Source organism: Zalophus californianus, chromosome 15 (genome assembly GCF_009762305.2).
Source record: "Zalophus californianus isolate mZalCal1 chromosome 15, mZalCal1.pri.v2, whole genome shotgun sequence".
Taxonomy (NCBI): Eukaryota; Metazoa; Chordata; class Mammalia; order Carnivora; family Otariidae; genus Zalophus; species Zalophus californianus.
Window position 1 is genome coordinate 18,690,119 of NC_045609.1, and position 25,274 is coordinate 18,715,392.

A 25,274-nucleotide genomic window follows, 5' to 3' on the forward strand; every position below is an offset into this window, starting at 1 on the left:
TGTGAGGATGAAGTGTGATCACGTACGTAAGCACATTTTGTTAATTGTAGAGCACTGTGCAAATGTTATATTATCACGCAGCAAAGCGGTGGTGTAGTGTGGTGGCTAAGAGCTAGGCCCTGAGGTTCGTTTGCCTGGGCCCACATGTAGAAATGTCATAAAGGAGAATATCATAAAAACTTGATTCTCAAATGAGCCAAAGGCCGTTATGCCCAGGAATGGAGTTGGAATACATTAGAGGGATCAGTAAATTCTTGCTCTGTTACAAATTACCCCAAAACTCACTGTCTTAAAACAATGAACATTTACTATACACGGTGTCTGTGGGCCAAGAATCTGGGGCAATTTAACTGGGTGCTTCTGGTTTGGGGTTTCTTATGAGGATACAGTCAAGAAGTTGGCTGTGTTTGGGGGACCCACTTCCAAGATGGTGCACTCACACGGTGGTTGGCATGCGGCCTCAGTCTTTACTTACCATGCGGTCCTCTCCATCAGTCACCTTGAATATTTTCATGATGTGCCAGCCCCTCATTCCTCCTAGCTCCCCTGCCTGCTTACCTCACCAACATTCTTCCGTGGGCAGTGGTTCTTGACCTTCTCAGGGCCACAGACCCTAAAGCTCTGAAAAGGACCAGAGACCTTCCCTTCAGTGAAGCATACAGATACAATTACATAGTCTATCGTAAACAGAATTTCAAGGGGTTCTAAGGTCAAGTACCACTGGTTCACAGAGATCTCTGTCAAACACAAATCTAATTATGTAACTTCCTGTTTAAAATCTTTCCATGGCCCCTATGGCCTGCGGGATAAAAAACTCATTAGCGTGTCATAATCTGACCCCAACTTACTTTTAGGAACAGTGACAACAACATCAATATGTTGAGTGTCTTCTGTGTGGCAGGCATTTTTCATATTCTTTCTAATCCTTAGAAGAACCCCACAAGGAGTGAGTTTTATTCTTGGTGTTTTGGAGATAAGGAACATCTCAGAGGTGAGATGTAGTGGGTCTGAGGCCCTGCTGAGTTTTCATGACTCTAAAGCTGGTGTCCCTCTGTGAGGCTCACTGTCTCACCGTGTGTGACCCACCTGCCGCTGGACACATTCCACACTCCTTCCTCTGGTGCTTCAGAATGACTGGTAATTTCCAGACACGCTGTGGGTTTCTGCACAGATGGTTTTCTCTTCCTCGAAGTTCTTTCCTCTTCTCTCACTGTCTCTCTTCTCCAACCTTCCTCCCTCATCATTGTGCTCTGGTATCCTGTTCTTTCTTCAAGACTCAGGGTGTTGCTTCTTTCATGGAACTTTCTGTGGATTCCCCAGTCAAAGCTGGCAGCCCCGCCATGACTTGCTAGTGGTCCATCGCGTATTCTACAACCATCACCAGGCTGTGTTGTAATTTCTAATTTATTTGCCTATCTACTACCACTACACTGAGTTCCTTGAAGGTGGGTATCAGGCATCTCTCTAACCATGCTCTCCCCAGCACTTGGCACAGGATGGCTGTTTGATGTGTATTTGCTGAGCGAGAGAATGAATGAGTGAGTGAGTGAATGAATGGCAGTTTCTGCAAGAACACCCAACCAGCATATAAGTCAGCCAGCTTTTGAATAAATGTGGCAGGAACCTCAGCAGTTCCCGAGGTTTCAGCAGTTTCTAGAATATCTCTAGTAAGCCAGGGGTGGCAGGGAGATGTCACACCTCGAAATACTCCGCCACTTCTTTCTTAACACTTTAGCACCCAAAGGGAGAAGGCACAGAGATAATTTGTCCCTACCTGTAGTAGCCATTTGTTCCCTTTGAACAGAAAGGGGAATGAAGTTCTGGCAATTATAGTGTCTCTACCAGATGTCCTATCATCTAATGCTCTGCTGACTGGGGACCAGGATCCAGATGCCCTAAGCCCATGTCTTGGGGTGTTTTCCTGAAACATACTACATTTTGTCCGGGATAAGTGAAAGGCCCCTTTAAGAACTTGTGAAGGCTCTACTTGTCTGTGAAATCTCCTTGTATGTTCAGGAAAACAACAGATGTCAAGCAGACTTCAAGCAGTTTTGATATGGTTCCATTTTAATAAGAAATGTGTAAATAGGTATATGTATATAAATATGTATATGGTAAAAGGAGGTGTATCAAAATGGTAATAACTGTGATCTCTGGGTGGTAGGATTTTGAATTATTTTTCTTTTCTTTTTTATTTATGTTTTCTAATTTTTGTATAAGGTGTATGAATTGCTCATGTGATTTAAGAAGTCTTCTAGTTGTCAAAATAATAATGACCTGCAGTAAGATACGCTCTCATTACAAGTTGTGACTTTTCTTTCTTAACACAGATAAAATCACACACTGTCTGCACATAACATAGGAAGTGGTTTCTAGAGCAGCAGAAAGTCAAGGTGACTTTAATATGAAGGCAACTTCTACAAAGGCTGTATTTAAAAAGTTCAGTTCAGTGAAATAGTTGACTTGGATGTTTATTGTTTAGATCTGACATCTTCAAAGAATGTCAGGAAGCCTAGAGGCGGAAGATGCAAGGTATTTTCTAAATGTTTTACTCAATAGCTGAGTGTGTCCAGCAGTGAGGAAGATCCCTTGGTATATGCCTTGTTGTTAGCTTGTTGGTGGATTTTCTTTTAAAGAAGTCAAATTGTGTTGTGTTGTTGTCTATTTAAAAAAAAAAATCTATGCTAAGGGAAACAAATTAGCAGAAACAAAAGTGGGGCTCTTCTGATTCATTTGCCTCTGTGTTGATGGTGTCCTTTGGTGCTAGCTTCAAAATCATTCATTCATTCATCTGATTCATTCATTCATCTGATTCATCCAGGTTCTGTTGTAGTTCCTGGGAATGCAGCAGGAAACAAAGCAAAGTTCCTGCTCTCAGGAAGCTGACTTGCTTGTGGGAGGAGACAGAACATGAACAAATAAATATGCAGCATGGCCGGAGTGATATGTACAATGGAAGAACAGATGGTGGTCCAGTGTGCAGGGGAGGGGCGGGGGAGGCGGCAGTGCCATTTTTTTGTAGCGTGATCGTGGGTTTCTTTGATAAGGAGACATTTGAGCAGGGATCTGAAGAGGGAGGGAAGGAGCAAACCTATGGATATGTGGGGAGAGCCCCCCAGTCGGAGATATAAGCAAGGGTAAAGACCTGAGGTGGGAGTGTGCTGGGCATTTGGGGACAGCAGCAGGAGCAACTGGGGGGACCATGATTAATGAGTCAGCAAAGGACAAGGGCAGCAAATGGGGTCTTGTAGGCCACCGAGAGGAGATTGGCTTTTATTCTGAGTGAATTAGTCACAGGAGGCTCTGAGCCTGCTAAGGGTTTTGTGGAGACTAGGCCATAGAGGGGCAAGGCCTGGAAGCAGGGGGACTAATTGGGGAATTGTTGCAACAACCCCAAGAGATGATGGAGGCTTGGATGGGGGACAGTAATGGGAAGTGGATGGGTTCTGGATATATTTTGAAAGCAGAATCACCTGGGTTTACTGATAGATGAGAAAATGTGAGAGAGAAATGAATCTGGGTTTTTGGCCTGAGCAATGGGGTAGATAGTGGTCTACTATCTAAGAAAGGGAAGATGGCAGGAAAAATAGGTTTGGGGGTGTTCTAATAACTATATCTACTGCCTAGTAACAAACCATCCCAAGCCTAGGGCTTGAAACATCAACCATCATTAATTCTCACAAATCTGCAATATGGACAGAGCTCAGTGGAGGCTTAATGGGTGCAGATGGTATTAGTTGGGGGACCCAGCTGCTGGCTGGAACTATCTGAGGTTTGTCAATCCCATGCAGCAGTTGATGCTACCTATTGGCTGGGCCCTCGGCTGGGACTGTTGGCCAGAACTCCCACACCTCACCTGCTCCATGTGGCTGGTGGCTTCCTCACAGCATGGTGGCTGGGCTCCAAGGGTGAGCCTTCCAAAAACAAGATGGAAGTGCATGACAGTTCTGTGCCCTAGCCTAGGAAGTCTCATAGCCTCATTTCTACCATTCTCTATTGCTTGACAGAGTCACAAAGATCAGTCTAGTTTCAAGGGGAGGGGATATGGGCCTCGGCCTTCAGTGGGACATGTCAGCATCACATTGTAGAACAGCGTATGGAATGGGAGATATTGTGGTTCCCATCTTCAGAAAATACAATCTGCCACCAGAGGGATCAAGATTTGTAAAGTGAGAGTGGAGATGTTGAGTAGGCAGGTAGATGTATGAGTCCAGAGAGCTCAAGTCAAGGAAATAAACTTTGGAGGCTTTAGGTATTGCTGGTATTTAAAGCCATCTAGAACAAGTAGAAAGAGGGAGAGGGAGATTATTAAGCATTGCATTATTTATTGAGTGGTTATATACTCAGCATTGTGGGAGATAGTTTGTGGAAACTTTGTGGATACCATGTGGTAGAGCTCACTCCTCATGTGAACAAAGAGTTCAGCTCAGTTTCTGACTCTGCATTTTTATCTTGCTCCCAGTGCTCTTGGTGGGGGAGCCCATGATTAGATCTAACAAGCCTCTTTTGTCCTCAGGAAGCTGACCTCTCTGCTGTGCTTGGAGTGCCCTCAGGCTTTCCCTGAATAACAATAGCCAAAAGTATTCAGATTTTTAAAAACCTAAAAATCTTCAAAAGGGAAATATTGAGAAATAAAGAACTGAATTATTCCATTGTTAAGCAACTTCATGTCAGGGTAAAAGAGAACAAGAAATTCTGGTGGTTAAAGTAGTCACTAAAGGTTAAAAAAAAAAAGAAAAAGGAAAGAAAAGAAACAAGAAAGACACTTTTCATCCTTAAGAGATCTGATGAAGTTTAGAACTAAGGCTCCAGTTAAGATCTTTATTTTATGATCAGACTAAATGCCAGACTGTTGAAAAGGGGTAAACCATAAACTTCTGAGCATGGCACATAAAAGCTTTCATAATCTGGCCCTTTCGTTTCCAACCCTATTATATTCCATTATATTCTGGTCACTCCACTCCAAAATCCCCTAAACACGCTACACCTGTTGACCTCTCCATGGTTTTTTCCCCCTTTTTGATTCCTGGCAAACTCCTACTCATCCTTCAAAGTCATCTGCTCTACAAAGCAGGTGGTTGCAGTCACCCTTCCGAGTGCTCCTATAGGCTTTTGTAGTCCTGTATTGTTTATCATCAGACAGCCAGTTTCTTAAGGGCAGAAACCCCAGGTGCTTTTTTGGCAGCTCCAGCACCCAGTAATGCTGGGCAGAGAACCGATAATTTATGTGGGAGAAGAAAGGCAGTAGGAAGTGTAAATAAAATTAAATGTCCTTATAACTTGCAGCCCATTGACAAATACTTGAGGCAGGCAGAGTGTAACATGCCTCCAGGGAATTCCCAACTGTCTTACTGTGAATGCCTCACTAGACTGAAAAACAACCTTAGCGTGACAATAGCTAGGCCTCCAGGATCCCGGGAGTCTCCTTTAGCATATGAAAGTCCTTTTGGAAACTTCCCTGGTCTTTACCTCCCCCAACGTCATAGTATATAATCAGTTGCTCCTCACAATCCCGGGGCAGCCGTTTCTGCAAAAACCACCTTTTTGCACCAAAGACGTCTTGAGAATTTTTGGCCATCAGCTCCAAACCCTGACCAACATTACCACATTAATAATCACTACATTTTTTTCTGTTTTTGGAATGGGTATACTAAAACTTTAACAATGCTCTTTAGTGTGGAAAAGCACTTAGTTTCTGCTCCCAGTTTCTGGGTCTTGCTTCTTGACTTGTCTCATTAAGGTTGATTAGGCAGGATTTTCACTGTGGAGAAGTCTTTTGCTTGTAAGGAAGCCCCATGGCTTGGACAGGAGGACAGCATTATCCCAAAATCCTGGGGCTTGGTTTCTGCCTACTTCACAAATGGAGGTTAGGGAGCCCTACATTCTCACCAATTTCTAATTTACTTAGGAGTTTGGCTCGTATCCTCTTACCCTAACTTACCCTAGCACAGTATCTGTTGACTCCCTTTCATAAAATCTGAACTGTCAGGAATCAATGGGCTTCACATACCGTTTTTTGGGGGAAAGGATATTATTTATTCGATAGAGACACAGTGAGAGAGGGAACACAAGAGGGAGAAGCGGGCTTCCCGCGGAGCAGGGAGCCCGATGTGGGGCTCGATCCCGGGACTCTGGGATCGTGCCCTGAACCGAAGGCAGGCGCTTAATGACCGAGCCACCCAGGCGCCCCACAAATCATTGTGATTACCTAAATGTGTTGGCTATACAAGCTGGTCCTAATGTGGTATTTTGAAGTTTGAAGAACAAGAGTAGAGGGTTATAGACTGCAGTATTTGTGAGGGTGACACGGCTGTTGGGGCAAATGAGCTCGTCTTTAGGAAGCTCTGTGGTAGCATAAGGGGTAACTGCAGAAGGCCCTGCATGTCAACTGCAGTTACTTCTAGGGCTGATAGATAACATCCTCTTCTTGTGCATGAGTGGGATGAGCTGTCTCCAGAATGCTGAAGATTTTGGGGGAAGTAACAGATGTACCAGAGAATTCCCTCCCTGTACATCTCTCAGTGGCTGTCACTACTAAGAAATAAAGAGAAACTCTCCTCTTGGCGCAACAATAAGGGTTCCCCTCCTCTGCGTTATCATACAAAACATCAGTGAGGTAGTTGTTTGCAGTCCGTAAACTTTACAACCATGCTAACTGGTCTCAAACCAGACACGGATGTGAAAGGTCCTGGCATGGGTGATGAGTTCAGTGTTCACAGGTAAGTCTACCTTCCATTCCAGTCAGCTCACTTCCTGGGATCTCAGGAAATCTTGAGATTTTCTCTGGAATCCTGGTGGCCCTTCTTCCTCGGGGCATGTGGCTCCCTGGTGGGGAATTACCAACCAACATAACTAGAGATACTGCTAACCCAGTCATGAACAGAGTTAACACATGCAGTGCTAGGAAGCCAAGGTCCAAAAGAACGGGGGGTGTGGGTAGGGAGGGGTGGATTTGGAAGAAGAAACTGGGAAGAAGTTGGAGGGAGGGAGTGAAGGAAACAGGGTGATGGAGCCAGAACTTGGAACCGGGGAGGTCAGATCCAGTAAGAGAAAGTGAGAACCAAAGTGGTTGTTTTGGGGGGCAGATCAGGATTCGTTAGCCAAGACTAAAGCCTTGTCTTGATGCTCCATCTGGGACTGACAGGCAGAAGGAACAGCCTTGGTTTACTGTGCTGGGATGGGCAGTCCTTGTGCTGTGCTGGCTGGATTCCCTGACACTGTTCAGGTTCAGCTTAATCTTTACTCCTTCCTAACACCTTGAACTGAAATACACAAGGGTAGGTGTGTAGACCTGAGCAGGGCTGGGGAGAGTGTCTCAGATCCAGGAGATGAATGGGTGGGGCTCTGTGTGCTTTGGGTGCTGTGGTGGGAAGAGAGGTAACCAGCAGGCTGGATGCTGGGTTTTTCTGTGAGTTTTCTCCTACTAAGTCCTTGAAGTGTCTCTGTCTCTAAAAAGACACTGTGATTGACTTCTGACCTAGAAAATAAAGCATACTTGCCTTTCTACTGCTCTGGGGCCCTATTTGAACCAAGCAGCCCTAGCAGTTGAGACTTCCATCCTGAAATCTGTAACATTATCTCATCTTTGGGTTATTGTACATTTGGGACTAGACACAGGAGGAGACTGGAATTTTCACATGCTAGTCTGTAAATGCCACGAAGGCAGGCCCTGTGTCTATATTCATTCCTCCTTCCCGTGTCTCCAGTAGATAGCACAGTGCCGGGTACCATGAGCTCAGGACACATTTGTTGAATAAATAAATGGCCCCGCCCCCAGCTTTAAATGTGAGGACCCTGGTTCATATTTCCAACAGGTGGGGCTAGCGGTTGTGTTATGAGACACATTCCCCAAGCCTCCCCATATCAGATCACTGTATTTCCTTTTCCCTTCAGCCTCTGCCCTAAGCACAGGCAAAGATGTTGCGGGGGCAGGGGAGGGGGCTTGGGGGAGGAAGGGAATCTGAAATTAAGCTAAAAGCATATAGTACTGTCCTTACACAGTCTTCATGTTTTCTCCCTTCTTTCCCTTGTATTTAGTTATCTGGCTGTGCAAAAATTTACCCCAGAAGGTAGCAGTTTGAAACAACAAATATGATCTCACATAGTTTCCAAGCGTTGAGAATCTGGTCTATGGGGTGGTTCTGGGTCACGTTCTCCCACAAGGTCTGTTTGTTGGCCAGGGCGGCAGTCATCTGAAGCCTCGACTGGATGGGAGAGCTGCTTCCAAAAAGTCTTACTCACATGGCTGTTGACTTACCACGCGGGCCTCTCTGAGGAAACGCTTCAGTGTTCTTTTCAGTGTCCTTATGCCACAGCAGCTGGCTGTGGTCAGAGCAGGTGAACAGAGAGTGAGTGAGCAGGGGCAGTACAAGGAAGAGGGACAGCAAGGGACAGAGTGGAGGGGGGAGGAAGGACACCTGCTCTCTGAAGTCCTACACTGCACTTCTGCCTGATTCTATTCTTTGAAGCAAGTAACTACGTTCGGCCCACACCCAAGATGTGGGCAATTAAGCCCCACCTTTTGAAGGGAGGAGTCTCAAAGGTTTTGTGGAAATATTTTCAAGCCATCACAGCCCTCTGTCATCTGCTCATGTTCCTGCATCTCTCTCATTTGCCCTTTCTCTCGTAAGTCAGCTAATCCTCATACCTCTAAGCCAACTGTCTCATAAAAAAACTAATTCTAGGGGAATTGTAAGCTTCCTATAGATTCTCTCAGGCCCAGGAATCCAGATACCCCCCTTTTTTTCTCATAGCTTAGTGTTTTTCTACAGCACACCTAAATATGTTGATGTAATTAATTTGCATTAAAGTATAGAGGGCTCATCAACTCACTGGTCCAAGTGTGCTTCCCATTTTTAAAAGGGACAAAGAGAATCCTCACTCTAGAAAGTACCTCTTTAACCTAAAGGAGAGACTCTGCTGTAGTGTTAAGTGTGATGAATGTCTGAGGCAGAGTCAGGCTAGTCCCACGATGCCACAAGGTGATTCTGCTGGAGGGAGGTATGAACACATGAGGAAGGGCTTACTCAGACCTGCTCACCAAAGTGTTCTCTTTGTTCTTTCTGTTTCTTTCTCTGTCTCTTTGTCTCCATCTCTCTGTCTCCTGTCTCCCCCAACCCCCGTGTGTGTGTGTGTGTGTGTGTGTGTGTATCTCTGCTGTGTGACTTAAACTGGCATTCAAACACCTCCCCCCCCCGCAACTTTGCACTGTTGGCACCTCTTCTGATTCTTAGAAGCTCTTTTCTCTTCTTCCCTCTCTAACTTCCTACCGACTTCTACCCCCAGATGTTATTATTAGCAGATTTTGGGACAGTTACTTGTTTCATTCAAACAAAAAAGAAACAAAAGCTCTGCACCTCTGCAGAATGTAGCAGTAGACTTCAGTTTAAACAAGTTGTATTTCAAACTGGATATAACAGAAAATGTTTCTTAAAAAAAAACTTGTTTTCCTGATTCTGAAAGCAATACATATTAGTTCCAGAGAATTTGGATTTTATAAAGAAGCACAAAGAAGAAAATTATAATTGTCAATTATTCTATGATCAGAGATAACTGAGGTTAACATTATGATATATGTCCTTTAGTCTTTTACATACAGAAACACACACACGCACACTATTGGAATATTCTGTACATATTGTTTCATAATCTACTTACCTTTTTCTTTTCTTTTTTTTATTTGAGAAAAATTTTTTAAAGATTTTTATTTATTTGAGAAGAGAGAGTGCATATGCACGTGCACGAGTGGGAGGTGGGGCAGAGAGAGAGGGAAAAGTAGACTCCCTGCTGAACAGGGAGCCCTGGGCCTTGGTCCCAGGACCCTGAGATCACGACCTGAGCCAAGGCAGACGCTTAACTGACTGTGCCACCCAGATGGCCCTCTACTTACTTTTTTTTCTCATTAATATTTTATGGTGGACATTTTCCCATGCCAGTATTTTTCTATAAAAATATTTTAAATTACTACATAATAGTCTACTATATGACTACATCAAAATTAAAATTTATTTAATCTACTATTCTTGGATATTTACGATATCTCCCCCCTCCCCTACACACATTTATTTGCTGTTAACAATAATACTGTGTTGAACCTTATGGTATTTAAGTCTTTATCCACATCTATTTGTGGATAAATAAATCCACATTTATTTCCTTAGCATAATTCCTAAAAATAGAACAGTTGGATTAAAAGGATGCACACTGTAGGTTCTCGGTACATGGAGCCAAATAATGTTCAGTAGGGTTATGCTAATTTCTACTCTTGTTAGCAATGTATGAGAATGCTGTTTTTCTACACTCTAGACAACATTGACTATCATCAATTTTTTTCTCTGTTGATTTTTAGGTTGATTCTATTGTGTTCAGAAAAATATACCTTGTATGAATTCAATCCTTTTAAATTTATTGAGATTTGTTTTGCAGGCCAGAATGTTGTCTTTCTTGGTCAGTGTCTGATATGCACTTGAAAAGAATGTGTATTCTGCTATTTTTAGGTACAGTGTTCTGTATCAATTAGGGCAAATTGGTTGATAGTGTTGCTGAATCTGTATCTTTGCTGATTTTCTATTGCCTTGTTCTATCAAGTACAAAGAGAAAAATGTTAGAATCTCCCACTATAATTTTGCATTTGTCTATTTTTCCTTTCTATCAACTTTTGCTTTCTGTGTTTTGAAGCTCTGTTATTGGAGGCACACATATTTGGCCTTGTTATACCTTCTTGAAGAATTGACCTGCATATAATAATGTAATGTTTATCTTCTTTTTTTCCGGTTTTACTAATAAATACTTGGCATACATCACTGTATACATTTGAGGTGTACAGCATAAATGTTTAATGTACATATATTATAAAATGATTACCGTGACAGGTTTAGTTAACATTCATCATCTCATAGAGACACAATAACAAGAAAGGAAAAAACTGTCTCCTTGTGATGAGTACTTTCAGGATATACTCTCTCAACAACTTTCCTTTGTATCATAGAGCAGTGTTAACTATAGTTACCATGATGTACATTATATCCCTAGGGCTTACTTATAACTGGAAGTTTGAACCTTTTGACCATCTTTTTCCAATTCTTCCTCCCCCTACCCCCAATATTCATATTTATTCCTGTTAATATTCTTTGTCCTGAAGTCTATTCTGTCTGCTATAAACAGAACCTCTTGAGCTTTTAAAATTAGTGCTGTCTATATACCATATATTTTCCCAGGATTTTACTTTTATATTTAACCTATTTATGCCTTTATATTTTTTATTTTTATTTTTTTGTAGACAGTATAGATTATGACTTGCTTTGTTAAAAAAAAAACCTACCTGACAATCTTTGCCTTTTAATTGGAGTGTTTAGACCACTTCTTTAATATAATTCTTGATGCCTTCAGATTCAATTTATTGTCTTGAAGTTTTACCTGTTTGTTCCATCTATCCTTTATTTCTTCTTTCCTTTTTTTTTTTGTTTTTGCCTTCTTTTGGATTAATTCAGTACTTCTTAGAGTTCTCTTTTTCTCTGCTCTTGGCTTGTTAGCTATAAGTCTTTGTTTTATTATTATTATTATTATTATTATTATTAAAGATTTATTTATTTTAGAGAGAGAGCACAAGTGGGAGGGTAGAGGGAGAGGGAGAGAGGATCTCAAGCAGACTCTGCTGAGCACGGAGCTTGACACGGGACTCGATCTCACAACCCTGAGATCATGACCTGAGCTGAAACCAAGAGTCAGATACTTAACCAACTGTGCCACCCAGGTGCCCCTGTTTTATTATTATTCTTTAGTGATTACTCTAGGGTATAAAATGTATATCTTTAACTTGTCACAGTCTAGTACATATGGTGTGAGAAACATACGACAGTATACTTCCATTTCTGTCTCCCATCATTGGTGTTATTGCTGTCATCCATTTAATGTCTACATATGTTATAAACTCCATAATATCTTGGAGTTCTTTTTTTTTTTTTTTTAGATCAGGGGTTGGCAAACTTTTTGTGTAAAGATCCAGTTAGTAAATATTTTAGATTTTGAGGGCCATACAATCTCTATTGCAACCACTTAACCCTGCCATTGTAGCACAATAACAACACAAATAATAAGTAAGTGACGAACATGACTGTTTCAATAAGGTTTATTTACAAAAACAGGCAGCAGACAGGATTTGACCTGTGGGCTATAGTTTGTAAACCCTGCTTTAAATAATCAAAAATTATATATTAAAAAACAAGATTTTTTAAAAAGGTTTATTTATTTGTTTGAGAGAGAGAGAGAGAGCATGTGAGCAGAGGAAGAGGCAGAGGAAGAGGGAGAGAGAATCCTCAAGCAGACTCCCTGCCGAGCAAGGAGCCCAATATGGGGCTTGATCTCGGGACCCCAAGATCATGACCTGAGCAGAAATCAAGAGTCAGCCACTCACCTGGCTGAGCCACCTAGGTGCCCCAAAGAACAAGATGTTTTTAAATATTGACCCACGTTACCATATCTGTCACTCTTTTTCTCCCTCCCACCTTTCTGAAATCGCAAATTCCATCTGACATTTTCCTTCTGCCTGAATAATTTTAACATTTTTTTGCAGAGCAGTTATGCCTGCCATATGTCATCTCAGCTTTGGTTTGTTAAAAATCTTTATTTTGCTTTAATTTTTGAAAGACATTTTTGCTTGGTATAGAGTTCTGGGTTGACAGGTTTTTTTTCTTTCACTACTATAAAGATATATCTGCATTGTCTTCTGGCTCCCATGGTTTTAGTCAAGAAGTCAGCTATAATTATTATTTCTTACCTTATACAAGTCATTTTTTCCACATCTGTATTCATGATTTCTCTCTTTATCTTGAGTTTTCAGTGATGTGACTTTGATGTGGCAGGTGGTTTTCTTTGTGTTGGTTCTGCTTGAGGTTCTCTAAACTTCTTGGATCTGGTTTTTCATCATAGAAAAAATTTTCGGGCATTATGTCTTCAGATAATACTTCTGCTCCATTCTTTCTTTTTACTCCTTCTGGGATTCCAACTGCATGTTTGTTAGAGTGTTTGAAATTGTTCTATGGTGCTTGGATGTTACCATCATTACCACCACTACCATCATCACCTCTACCATCTCAATCACCACCTCTTTCTCCATCACCCCTCCCACCATCATCACCTCCACCAGCACAACCACCACCTCCACCTGTATTTCTACTTCTACCAATACCCTCATTACTACCACCATGACCATCATTTTCACTTATATAATTTTTACTAAGGGGCAGGTATTATTCTAAGCACTTTACATATATTAACTCTTTTAATCATCACATCAACTCTATAATATAATTGTATACATATTACTATTATCCAAATTTTACAGGACTTGGGAGAGGTGTCTGGACTAAAATAGGAGAACATAATACAAGTTGTGAAGCCCTCTAAAGCCTTAGTCTGTGGCTAATATTGGAAATGTTGTTCCAATATTGAATCTAGTGACTCTGTTTCAGAAAAATTCTTTCAACCAAACATTCCCTCATCAAACATGTATGGGATGTCTCCTGTGTGACACAAAGGGACACAGATGAATAGCCAACAAAGGTTGGTAACACCTGCCCCTCCCCACATCTCTCTCCTTCCTCTCTCAGCCAACACACAAGAAGAATTTGAAGAATCAGTTGCCACCACTCCACCCACTCATCTAAGAATAAAAGCTTTCAGCTTTGGGCCTGGGCCCCCGTGGAGATCATGATTACCTGTGGGTTTCAGAGCGCCTTTGGCTACAGGTATTGCCTCTCTGCCTTTACTTCCTTCCCTCTTCAGAACTCTTCCTGCTTTTGAGGTCCAAATGGCAGGCTGATGGGTGAATCACTTTGTGGTCCCAGGCCTGGAACTGGGCAGCTAAGCCACCCGTAGGATTCTAGGCTCATGAGATTTCTTTTCTCTGTCTTCTACATTCCAAAGTCCCAAGAAATAAGTTTGATGATATTTGACTTGCTTAAAATCATATAAACTGAAGTTTTCTCATTCCAGTTTCTCCCTGGAATACACTTTTGTTTTGTTTTTTTAACTAAAGAACCCTAAATTTATGTATTTACATATTTATGTATTTATTTATTAATATGTTCAGTTAGCCACCATGTAGTACATCATTAGTTTTTGATGTAATGTTCAATGATTCATTAGTTGCATATAACACCCAGGGCTCATCACAACACATGCCCTCCTTAATAATGCCCATCACCTGGCTACCCCATGGAATAGAGTTTTTATTTTATTTTTTTTATTATTATGTTATGTTAATCACCATACATTATATCATTAGTTTTTGATGTAGTGTTCCATGATTCATTGTTTGCATATAACACCCAGTGCTCCATGCAGAATGTGCCCTCTTTAATACCCATCACCAGGCTAACCCATCCTCTAGAACCCTCAGTTTGTTTTTCAGAGTCCATCGTCTCTCATGGTTTGCCTCCCCCTCCGATTTCCTGCCCTTCATTCTTCCCCTCCTGCTATCTTCTTCTTTTTTTTTTTTTAACATATATTGTATTATTTGTTTCAGAGGTACAGATCTGTGATTCAACAGTCTTGCACAATGGAATACAGTTTTTAAAGTGAGAATTAGGCCGCCTAGGTGGGTCAGTTGATTAAGTGTCTGCCTTTGGCTCAGGTCATGATCCCCAGGGTCCTGGGATTGAGGCCCACATCGGGTCCCCACTCAGTGGGGAGTCTGCTTCTCCCTCTGCCCCTTCCCCTTGCTTGTGTGCCCATGAGTGCGTGCGCGCTCTCTCTCTCTCTCACAAGAATAAATAAATAAAATCTTAAAAAAAATAGTGAGAATTAATGTGTGTCTAGGACAGTTCTGGTTTATACCTGTTGTCTGAATGTAATTATTAATCACAGCCCCATTCACTCACAAAAAGGCTTATTAGACAAAAAGTTATATGGTCATCTGAAGTTAAGAGACCTTAACTACAGTTTTGTTACAGCTTAATCTATTTTCTCATCTGTTAAATGAGTCTAACAATTCTCATAAATGTTATGAAGGCAGATGAAAGATGAAAAGGACGTGGTTTGAACTTGCTAGAAGAAAGTCACTCTAGAGATCCAAGGTGGTTTGTATTCTTATTATAATTTTTATTATGCCTGCTGGCTGTAACAGTTGTACTCTGACATAGACACTAGCTAAAACTTTACATTGGGATCATAATTTTGTACATTTAATTATATATTCTTATGAATTTATATATTTTTTGAGAGGCCTTCTCTTTTTCTGAAGGTCTTAAATTGTCTTTACCTCTCTCTCACTTGTTTTCCCCCCAAACTCTCTACCTCCCAATCTTTCTGCACTTCTCCTCAAAAAGCAGTGGACTGTTTCTGTGATGTGGGTATTGGGGTATCTACTGCCATGTCTGGGCAACAGGATGGGCTCCAGCCACTCTCCACTGTCTAGACCAGGGGTGGGCAAACTTTTTCTGCAAAGGGCCAGATAGTAACTATTTTAGACTTTGCAGGCCACATGGCCTCTGTTGCAACTACTCAACTCTGCCTTTGTAGCACAAAAGCAACCATAGACAATAGAGAACAAGTGAGGGTGTTTGTGTTTCAATAAAACTTTATTTATAAAAAGGCCCTTGGGTCATAGTTTGCTGGTCCCCTAGTCTAGAGGACTGTTTGAGGGCCCTGATTTAACCTGGGCTCTCATCTCAAAAAGCCATTCTAAACCAGGTGTAGGAGACATGTTAACACTTAAAGGAGGCCTCAGGGATTCCTTCTTCAGGGGCTAAATAATAACTCCCTTCCCTTCCCTTTTTTGATAAAATGGAGTTTTCTTAGGATGGTGATAGGTCAGTATAGGTTTATTCGTGATCAGACAATTAAGGAGATTAAGATCTTAAGTATTGACCAGTCACCTGATGGTCACTGGGAAAAATAAAATCTAAGTGACTGGTTTACAAGGCCATGCCAAACACTTGCAGTGGGCCGAGGACCCCACTGCACAGACCTCTCTTGTCGCCTATCCTTTTCACTTTCACACTGCTGTCCACCTCATTTCCATATTTACCTCCTTTGGGGAAAAAAGAAAAACTTTTTTGTTTTTATGTGGGTGAGTGGTCCTGTAAGAGCCACTTGAGGGAGATGGAAGGGTGGTTTCAGAGATCCAGTAATTGGAGGTAAATATTGCAACTCTGCAAGAATGACTGGGAGTTGATAGCATAGTTTAGCTCAAACTAGGTTCCCTCTGCTCCTAGTTATGGTGCTGACTTTAGGATGGCTTTGCCAGTCAACGCACAGAGCCTCCTGAGACAACAGCCCCAATGGGGTCACGTGGTTTCATTGTTGCTTCAAGTGTCTCTGACAAGGTGGTGATTAGGGCAGAGCAAATGGGCCCTTATGTCTACTAGTCTCAGAGGTCTGAAGGGTCAGTGAGCACTCACTGATTCTGTTGTAATGCAGCCATGGATCTTCTTTATAGGCTCTGGGTTTCTATCACAGGGTCCTGCTGAGAGCCATAGCAAGAGGCAGCCATTGGCAGCCTTTGAGAGCAGCTCTTCTTGGAGGCATCCTCATTTCTGGCTGTGATTGAACCATTCTGAGTTACTGAAAGCAGTAAATTCGCAGTTCCCAATTTACATGTATGTTAGGAGCGAAAAGTTGGGCCTGGAATGGACTCTCAATAGAAACAATGTCGTGTATTGTGGTAAGGTGGAGGCCAGCTTACTTATAGCTATGTAACCCATAGCGAAACCCGACCAATATGTATAGAAAGCACTGGGGGGCCAGCAGCCCCCTCCAGCCCCCAGGAACATCAGAGGCTCCCTCCCTTCTTGCCCTCTTCCCTCTTGCAGAGACTCGTGTGGGTTTCAAGGCCTGAGAAGCCCGGGCAGGCAGGAGGAAGGGCTGGCTCTTGGCCCCCAGGCAGTGGGTAGGGGCAGCTGTAGATGAGACAGTGGTCCTGCTGCCGAACCGCGAGGCTACATCTAGTTCCCAGCTGACTCCTTTATATTACTAAACATAATAATGTTTACTGTTTTTCTTAATCCAGTAGTAACGAGAATTTGTTTTAGAAAACTTAGAACATGTAGATAAGCAGAAGGAAGGAAGTTTAAATATTCCATATTGTCATCGATTTGGTAGACAGACTTCAAGTGTTTTTCTATAAATGTGTATATACATATATTCTTATACTTTGCATAACATTTATAGCTTGTTCTTCATTTAATAATGTGAACATTTTTCGTGTCGTTAAATAGTTTCCTATAGCATTTCAAAAAATGGATGGATATACCATAATGTATTTAACCAACCTTATACTATTGGACTAATAGGCTTTTCTATCAAAAATCACCCTGTGATGAAGACCTTAGAGTTGTGATCATCACACAGATCCACTATTTTTCCTTTGGATAATTCTAAAAGGGGACAAAGGGTGTGTGTGAGTTAAGACATTTAATAACTTATTATCAAAGTACCTTCTGTCCTCAGTTTGTGAGAAAACTTACCTCTACCTTTCCAACATTTGATATTAAAAAAATTAAAAGCTCTGCTAAATTGATAAACAAAACATGGTTGTGGGTTTGGTTGCATTTTTCTTCTTTTTGAGTATTGGTGAGCTTGTATATATATATATATATATATTTAAAGATTTTATTTATTTATTTGACAGAGAGAGAGAGAGCACAAGTAGGCAGAGAGGCAGGCAGAGGGAGAGGGAGAAGCTGACTCCCCACTGAGCAGGGAGCCCGACGTGGGGCTCAATCCCAGGACCCCAGGATCATGACCTGAGCCGAAGGCAGCCGCTTAACTGACTGAGCCACCCAGGCACCCCGAGCTTGTGTATTTTTACATGTTTATGAGCCCTTTTGTGAATTGCCTCCTTTCTTCTTTAAATCACAGCATTAGTGTCTCTGGATTGTTACAGCTCTTTGGAACAGAAGTGAATGGATCCAGGTTTTATTACCCTTTGAAATGTACACACAAACCTTCCCTGGGTAGTTAATTCTGTCTCTACCTCCCAAGTCTTATCCTCATTCCCTCATTCTCTGACCCAGGCTGCCCTCATGTCCAGAATCACCAACATATTCATGTAGTTTCCTTTCACACCCAGTGGGGACCCAGTGCAGTGAGGTTTCCTTGCCTGTTTGGAACTCTGAGCTTTTAAAGTAAGAGGAACAGAGAATGAAATTGGATCAGTAAGACAACAGGGACCGATGGAAGGCCTTAAAGCCAGGAAATATCCATCTGTTATGAGCAGACATTTGGGTTGTTTCCAGTTGTTGGCTATAGCAAATAAACTTGCTAGAAATGCTCAGGTATTTGGAGGGCACATGTACCTATTTTGTCTTGGGTATTTACCCAGGAGTGCAATTGTGGGTCTGGGTGCTGGGGTATGTTTAGCTTTAGTAGATAATGTTAAACATTTTCCAAAAATTCCCCAATTTATACTTCAACCAAGCGGTGGATGAGAGTTCTACGTGCTTTAAATTCTCACTGACTTTGATATTTTCAGACTTCTAACATCTATTCTGGAAGGCTTCATATTTCTTTTAAATAAGCTAATGTGATACCACATATAATTTGTATTTTTACTTTGTCCATTTGGTTTAGTTTTAACATAGTCCTTTTAATCTCTCTAATCGAGGGACACTGCATTTTGTAAGAACACCCTACTTTCAAGCTTTTATGCAACACTTTCCAATATAAAAATTCTGGGTATATTCCCTTAATGACTAATTTGCTCCCTTTTCTGTACTGTCTATAAATAAAGACTGACTTGGGCTCATATACTGGCCATACAACTTATTAGCTGTGTGCCCTTGGGCAAGTTACTTAATGTCTCAGAGCTTTGGGTTTCCCACCTGTAGAGTAGGAATAACAAAATCCACCTCTTAGGATTGTTGGGATGATAAACGTGATAGCATATGTAAAGTGTCTAACATGTAATACATACTCCGTAAATATTAGTTTCCTTCTGTGCTGGAGGCAAAGACATCAGGTGCCTCCTTAGTATTTTTGCCTCATTAGTTCACAAAGCTATTAAAAATGGGCATTGCCTTCCTTGTCTATTAAAAATGGGCATTGCCTTCCTTGTCTGCTAACTGTACCTCGCTGGCTGGCAAGAAACCCAAACCATTTAAGCACTGCCTTGACTTCATTTTACTATTGGTTTGCCCTGCACCCCAGGTGGATCTAAACACCCTATATGACATTCCTGATCTTGCTCCAGGACAGAAATAGAATATAAATCAATATAAAACCTGATCTTTTGATGCTCAGAATGTCATCAGACAAAATGGTGATCTTGCGGTTGTGATTTTGAGAGACTTCCACGGATTTGTTGGTTGGAATTCCGTCTCTCTTGCTCTCTTTTTTTTTGCCACATGTTGTGCACATTCCTTCAGCCCTTGACATTTACATCTATCTTCTAGATGGTTGGACTGCTGGCTCCCCAGTTTAGTTAGAACTTTGCCAAGTAGCTTGGAAGAGGGGACCCACTTTATATTCTGGAGCCAACTTCATGCCCACTGACCAGACATCCATCTCTGCCACCAGGTGAAGGTACTGGCACCCTGTCTACTTGATCCCTGATCCTACTAATTGATGCAAACACTTTAAAAATGGATGGCTAAACAAAAGAGGATGAAAAATTCAGGATGCTCAAAGATGCTAATGACTACCAGGAAAAAGGCAGCTTGTGTTTACAGAAGGTGCCTTGGAAATTCTCAACACTTCCCTTCTTGTCTTTGCTCCCTCCCTCCCGCCAATGTGCATACACAGGCTAAGAAGGACTGGCATCAAGAAGGTCCTGGCTTACTTCATAAGGAGAAGTCATTGTCCATCAAGGGTTCAAATACAGAGTCAATAGAAAAAAAGGGACACTTTTTCTTCCCAAGGTTAAGCACAGTGCCATTTGGAACAAGGAATCTCAGTGGAGAATAGGGCTTAAGTTTCTGTTTGGAGGCTGTCTAGGAACATCCAGTACTGTGACTGAAGCCCACTGAATAGTCCTGAATAAGGCACATCCTCTCAGTCTCTTTGGAAGGCATTCCTAGTCTCTGCCATCATGGCTGTCACTGGGGTTTCTAACCCTGCCCTCGCCCCTGAACTACAGTGCCAGGTCTCTCAATGGCCCCAAGCCAATGCTTCTTGGTGTGTTCATTAAACTTTCCACAGTGAATTAATCATCTTACTTCCCTTGCTGGTTTTTCTGCTCATTCCTCCTGTTTCTGTTAATGTTAATGTTAAACCATCATTTTCTTGGGCTGTTCTTTCCACACTGCTCAAAAAAGGTGTGATTTATTGCTTTAGGTGAAATGCTTCCATAACAGTAACTACAGGCGAATTCCCAATATCCATCCATTTCTTCTTTCACAGTAACAGGATTTTCACCTGAGTTGTCCAAGATCAAGACTCCATTTCTTTTAGATTTTCATTTAGATTCCTTTGCCCCTGGGTGTAGACATACTAAGTTCTGGCCAAAGGGCTGTGCAACTTCTAGGTCATACCCTTGAAGGGATGGAGTATGATTTCCTTCTACCCCTTCCTCCATCCTGCTGCGTAGACCATGAAGGAAGTGGAGCAAGCCAGCTGGGAGAACACCAACAAGGACAACAGTCTAAGGATGGAGAGGAAGAACCTTGTCTTAGACACGTGAGGCTGCCATATAAGCCTTGGGCTCTCACATGTGTGAACTATTACAGGAGAGAGAAATCCATGTCTACTTTAAGTTCTAATTATTTTTGGTCTCTGTTAGAACACTTGACATTTATCCCAATGAAAACAGCCACCAGAGAGGCCTGGTGGCCCCTAAGCCCTGCCTCAGAGTTCAGTCCACTTGTAAGATCGGGCTCTGATTTGAAGGCAGAATTTGGATGCCAACAATAGTGGCAACGGGGGCGGGGGTGGGGGTTGATGGCAACTCCTACCGTGTTCATTGGAAATACAGGGGCTCAAAATCTCCGTGTCGTGGTTACTTCTCCTCCTGTCTTCTATAGTCACCCAGATTGTCACACACCGAGTCTTGCCTTTTCTCATAGCGAGTGTCTCTTGCATTACCTGCTCCTTCTTGTTTCCAGATCCTCAGGGCTTCGGGTCTGTGTGACATTAGGAGCTTCCTAGAACCTTTCTCTGCCTTTCTTCTTTCTATGCTCCTACCCTTTCTATATTTCGATATCAGATGAATCTTTGTAAAATAGTTATTCTAATATCTTGATTTCCCTTCATGGATCTCTAATGACCCCTATATTATTGATAACTTTATCTGACCTCACCTGCCGTCTCTCCCTTAAGTGAACTTTCCTCGTCTACTGAGTTAGTCACGCTGTCCTCAGAAACCTGTTAGTTCTGTTCCTTCACATCTTTGCTCCTAGGGCCTACTGACTGTGGTGACTTTTCCTTTTGCTTTTCTCTCCAAAGCTGGCCCAGTCCCCACACGGAGAAGGCCAAGCCTGTGCCTGCTCACTCTGACCTCTGCGTTGTCCGAAGTTCCCACGTCACCTGCAGCTGGTCATTTAATTATTCTCAGTATGATGTGTCTCTTACTAATTCCACTAGTTCATAGAATTGTTAGCACTTTGAGGTTGTCAATGATTCAGATGTGTTTTACCCCAGCTGGAATATACATTCAAATAGTCCTAATCAGAACCCCCTTTTTACTATACGCCCTCCCCCTACTACTGCTTTGATCATATTAGAACAAAACTCAAAGTCAGACTCCACTGGGGGCAACCAAGCGCCCCAGGATTTATAACAGTGTTCCTCGCACAGCATGCTTTACACCTTCACTTTCAGGCAGTCTTAGGGCCCCCCTGTACCCTTTGAAGTAAATCACAACCCTCACTTCCTGTTTGGAGTTTGGGGGAGAACAGTGATGTGAAAGCCCACTGTACATAAAGCAAGGAGGAGGGTGACCCAGCCAAGATCACAGGATCCTGAGTTTTGCCCTTGAGGTAAGTCAACAGGTGACAGGTGACTGTCTATCCCTGGCCACCATGTGCCAGAACCAGAATCCCTCTGTCAAAAGAAGCCATCCAGGGAAGACCACAATGGCAATCTGGATGATTTCGCTTTATAAGGGTGGATTTCTTTCTCTAGAAGAGCCTGGATAAACTCAGAGATGACTCCTAATTCCAGCACAATGACAAACATGTCGTGGGAGCATAATAAATGCTTTATTGGCTGTCTGACCACTGAATGAATGGCCACCTGAACTTTCGCGGTGGAATGAAGCTCTGATCCCAGAGACAAAATCGTCTGCAACTTTCTCTTTTCCTTGTCATATTGCTTCCGAAAGCCTTTCTCTAATTTCTAGCTGCCTGGTTTTCATTTCCTGCCTTCTTTCTGCTTCTACCTGCTTTGTTTTTTGTGCTTTTGACTATAGCCACCATATGGTAGAGCAAGCTACTGTGGAGCCCTCAAAAATAATCTTAATCTCAGGAAACAAACTGAGGGTTACTGGAGTGGTTGGGGGTGGGAGGGATGGGGTGGCTGGGTGCTAGACATTGGGGAGGGTATGTGCTACGGTGAGCGCTGTGAATTGTGCAAGACTGTTGAATCACAGATCTGTACTTCTGAAACAAATAACACAACATATTTTAAGAAAAAAGAAAAAGAAGAAGATAACAGGAGAGGAAGAAAAGGGGAGTATGTCAGAGGGGGAGACGAACCATGAGAGATGATGGACTCTGAAAAACAAACTGAGGGTTCTAGAGGGGAGGGGGGTAGGGGGATGGGTTAGCCTGGTGATGGGCATTGAGGAGGGCACGTTCTGCGTGGAGCACTGGGTGTTATGAACAAACAATGAATCATGGAACACTGCATCAAAAACTAATGATGTAATATAAGGTGATTAACATAACAATAAAAAAATTAAAAAAATAAATAAAAATAAATTATACTCAACTGTTACCAGTATACAGAAAATTAAAAAAAAATAATCAGGCTTTCTAGTGTGCTGTGGTTTTTATTATCTATCTATCTATCTATTATCTATCTATCTATCTATTTGCAAGAGGTAGTATACTTCAGAGGTTTGGTCTAGCATCTAAAAGTGGGGTGGAGGGGCGCCTGGGTGGCTCAGTCAGTTGGGCGTCTGCCTTCAGCTCAGGTCATGATCCCAGGGTCCTGGGATCGAGCCCCGCATCGGGCTCCCTGCTCCGCGGGGAGTCTGCTTCTCCCTCTCCCTCTGTTTGCCACTCCCCCTGCTTGTGCTCTCACTCTCTGTGAAATGAAAAAATAAAAATCTTTAAAAAAAAAATAAAAGCGGGGTGGAAATAATGGGCACTCAGATGCTTTGGGCAATTGGAAAACTCCTTTAACCTAGCAAGATTTCGGTGGTACGGTAAAATCTGTGTTTAGAAAAAGAACTTAGGTATCTTAGTAATTTAGCATTTGTTTTGTTGATAGTAGCAGGTGTTTCCTTCGCAGCTTAACACCAGGTAAGGGTGAGTCATCATGTCAATACTTTTTTTTTTTTTAACTTTGGTAATTTTTTTCAATGGAAGGAGCTTCTCAGGCAGTCACCGCTCTGCGGATTATCTGACTGAGCAGAGAGCCCGACAGCAGCAGGGGCTGGGAGTGTGGTTGGGAGCAGGTTGGGGTGTAGAGTGCAGTGCGGGGCCCACTATGGGGGCGGGGGAACAGCGTGACAGCCCACAGGGCCCCGGAAGCCCTTGACTGGTCAAAGTGCCTGCAGGGCTGTCACCGTGATTTAAAGCTCTGAGAACATAAATTAGCAGGAGGTAGGTGGAGGGTGGATGGTGTCATTCTGGCCCTGAAAGGCCTTCATAAATCAGTGACAGTGGAGCCCCAGCCAACTCCCTTGCAGCTGGTTTCCGGAGGCCCTCCTTCCCACTCTGCTCAGACAAGTGGAAAGAAGTGATTCTTGAGTGGGTGGGATATTGGCCTGCCCTCCCCCTAGCTGCGAGATCTGAGCACTTGGATTTTCGCTGGAGCTGCGGGCTCTGCTCCCTGACGGTGAAACCTCAGGATCCTTGCTCCAGGGGCGGGACTCCGATTCTGGTCTTGGGAGGGATCTGCCTTTGACAGTGGTGGTGAGGAGGGAGGCTTTAAACACAATGGAGCTCTCTCTGAACAAGAATGGTTTGTTCCTTCCTTCTACCCTTTGTGCTTTGTTAACAGAACGTCCCTGGCGCATCTGTGCTCCAGTGTGCTGCCAAAAGCTTAGCTCTGTCCTTGCACAAGACTGGGGGACACTCTCAGAAGGTCAGCTGTAAGTCCCTCATCTAAAGGCAGATGGAGGAGCTAAAACCCTGCCAAGATCCCCAGGATGTTTCCAGTTTTAAGGTCTGAACTCATTTCCTGCGGACGTCCTCCCACTTCCACACCAGCCCATCAACTCCTCCCTCTAGCTAGGGTGGAGATCTGGGGTTCAGGGTGTCTTTAGTGACCCTTTGTAAAGCAAGAGCACCCAGCCATCGACACCAGGTGCCACGTTATTTCTCTGTAGTCTCTTCAGTTCTGTGCTCCAGCAGGCTTTATATTTTACAGAGGAACCAAGAGTCACACCGAGGTCAGCTGTCCTCAACTTTGCCCCGCGCCCCCCGGAACTCACTCACCTCTCCTGTGAAGCGAGTAGGCACAACGTCATCTTGCCATCTCCGTCATCTTGTAGCAGAAAGCAGAGTGGGAAGTATGCCCTGGAAGCGTCTCCTAGGAACTGAGGGCCGAGATTCAGTTGTCTCTCTGCACCTCGGCCAATTTGCTTTCTTCTCTCCCCTCGAATGCCAAATTCCTTTTACACACCGTGAAAGGTGATTTACTGTAAGGCAGTTGGCCGAGCCTAGGCTTCCTGAGCTTGCCCCCTTTGTCTCCGCCGGCTGCTCAGCTCCGGGAGCGCGGGAACGTCTTCACGGGGCAGGGGCAGAATGTCCACTTCCGGGAGGGAAGTGTGTGGGGTTCCCTCTTTCCTGTGGCCAGACACGAACCACCTTAAGTTTAGGACTCACAAATGCTTTGTTTTTTTTTTTTTTTTTTTTTTTTGCTTGTTTGTTACCCGGGATATAAGAAGAAGGCGCAATAAACGGACCGAGTACCTGGAAATGCTCCTAGTGCGCACACACAGGAGGGCAGAATTATTTGTTCCTTAAGCATATGCTGTCTCCCGCAGGGCTTTGGCTTTATGTATCTACCCTGGCTCTTGCTGTTTTCTGGCTGTGTGACCTCGTACAAATGACTTTACATTTTCCACAGCTGATAACAATAATTAATAAAAATGAACAAATTAATAAAAATTGGCTAACAAATTAATTTATAAAAATAATATCTCAATATGGCTGTTGATGAAATGAGAT

General features: G+C 42.8%; 1 long non-coding RNA gene across 1 annotated transcript; it reads right to left on the reverse strand.

The window, feature by feature from the left end:
• Positions 1 to 219: 219 nt before the first annotated feature.
• LOC113923572 lies at positions 220 to 24,826 on the reverse strand. The gene is made up of 3 exons (XR_003520372.2): positions 24,727 to 24,826; positions 24,540 to 24,640; positions 220 to 621 (listed from the first exon to the last, which is right to left on the reverse strand). It is a non-coding gene; the product is annotated as an uncharacterized LOC113923572 (long non-coding RNA).
• Between the last annotated feature and the right edge of the window lie 448 nt (positions 24,827 to 25,274).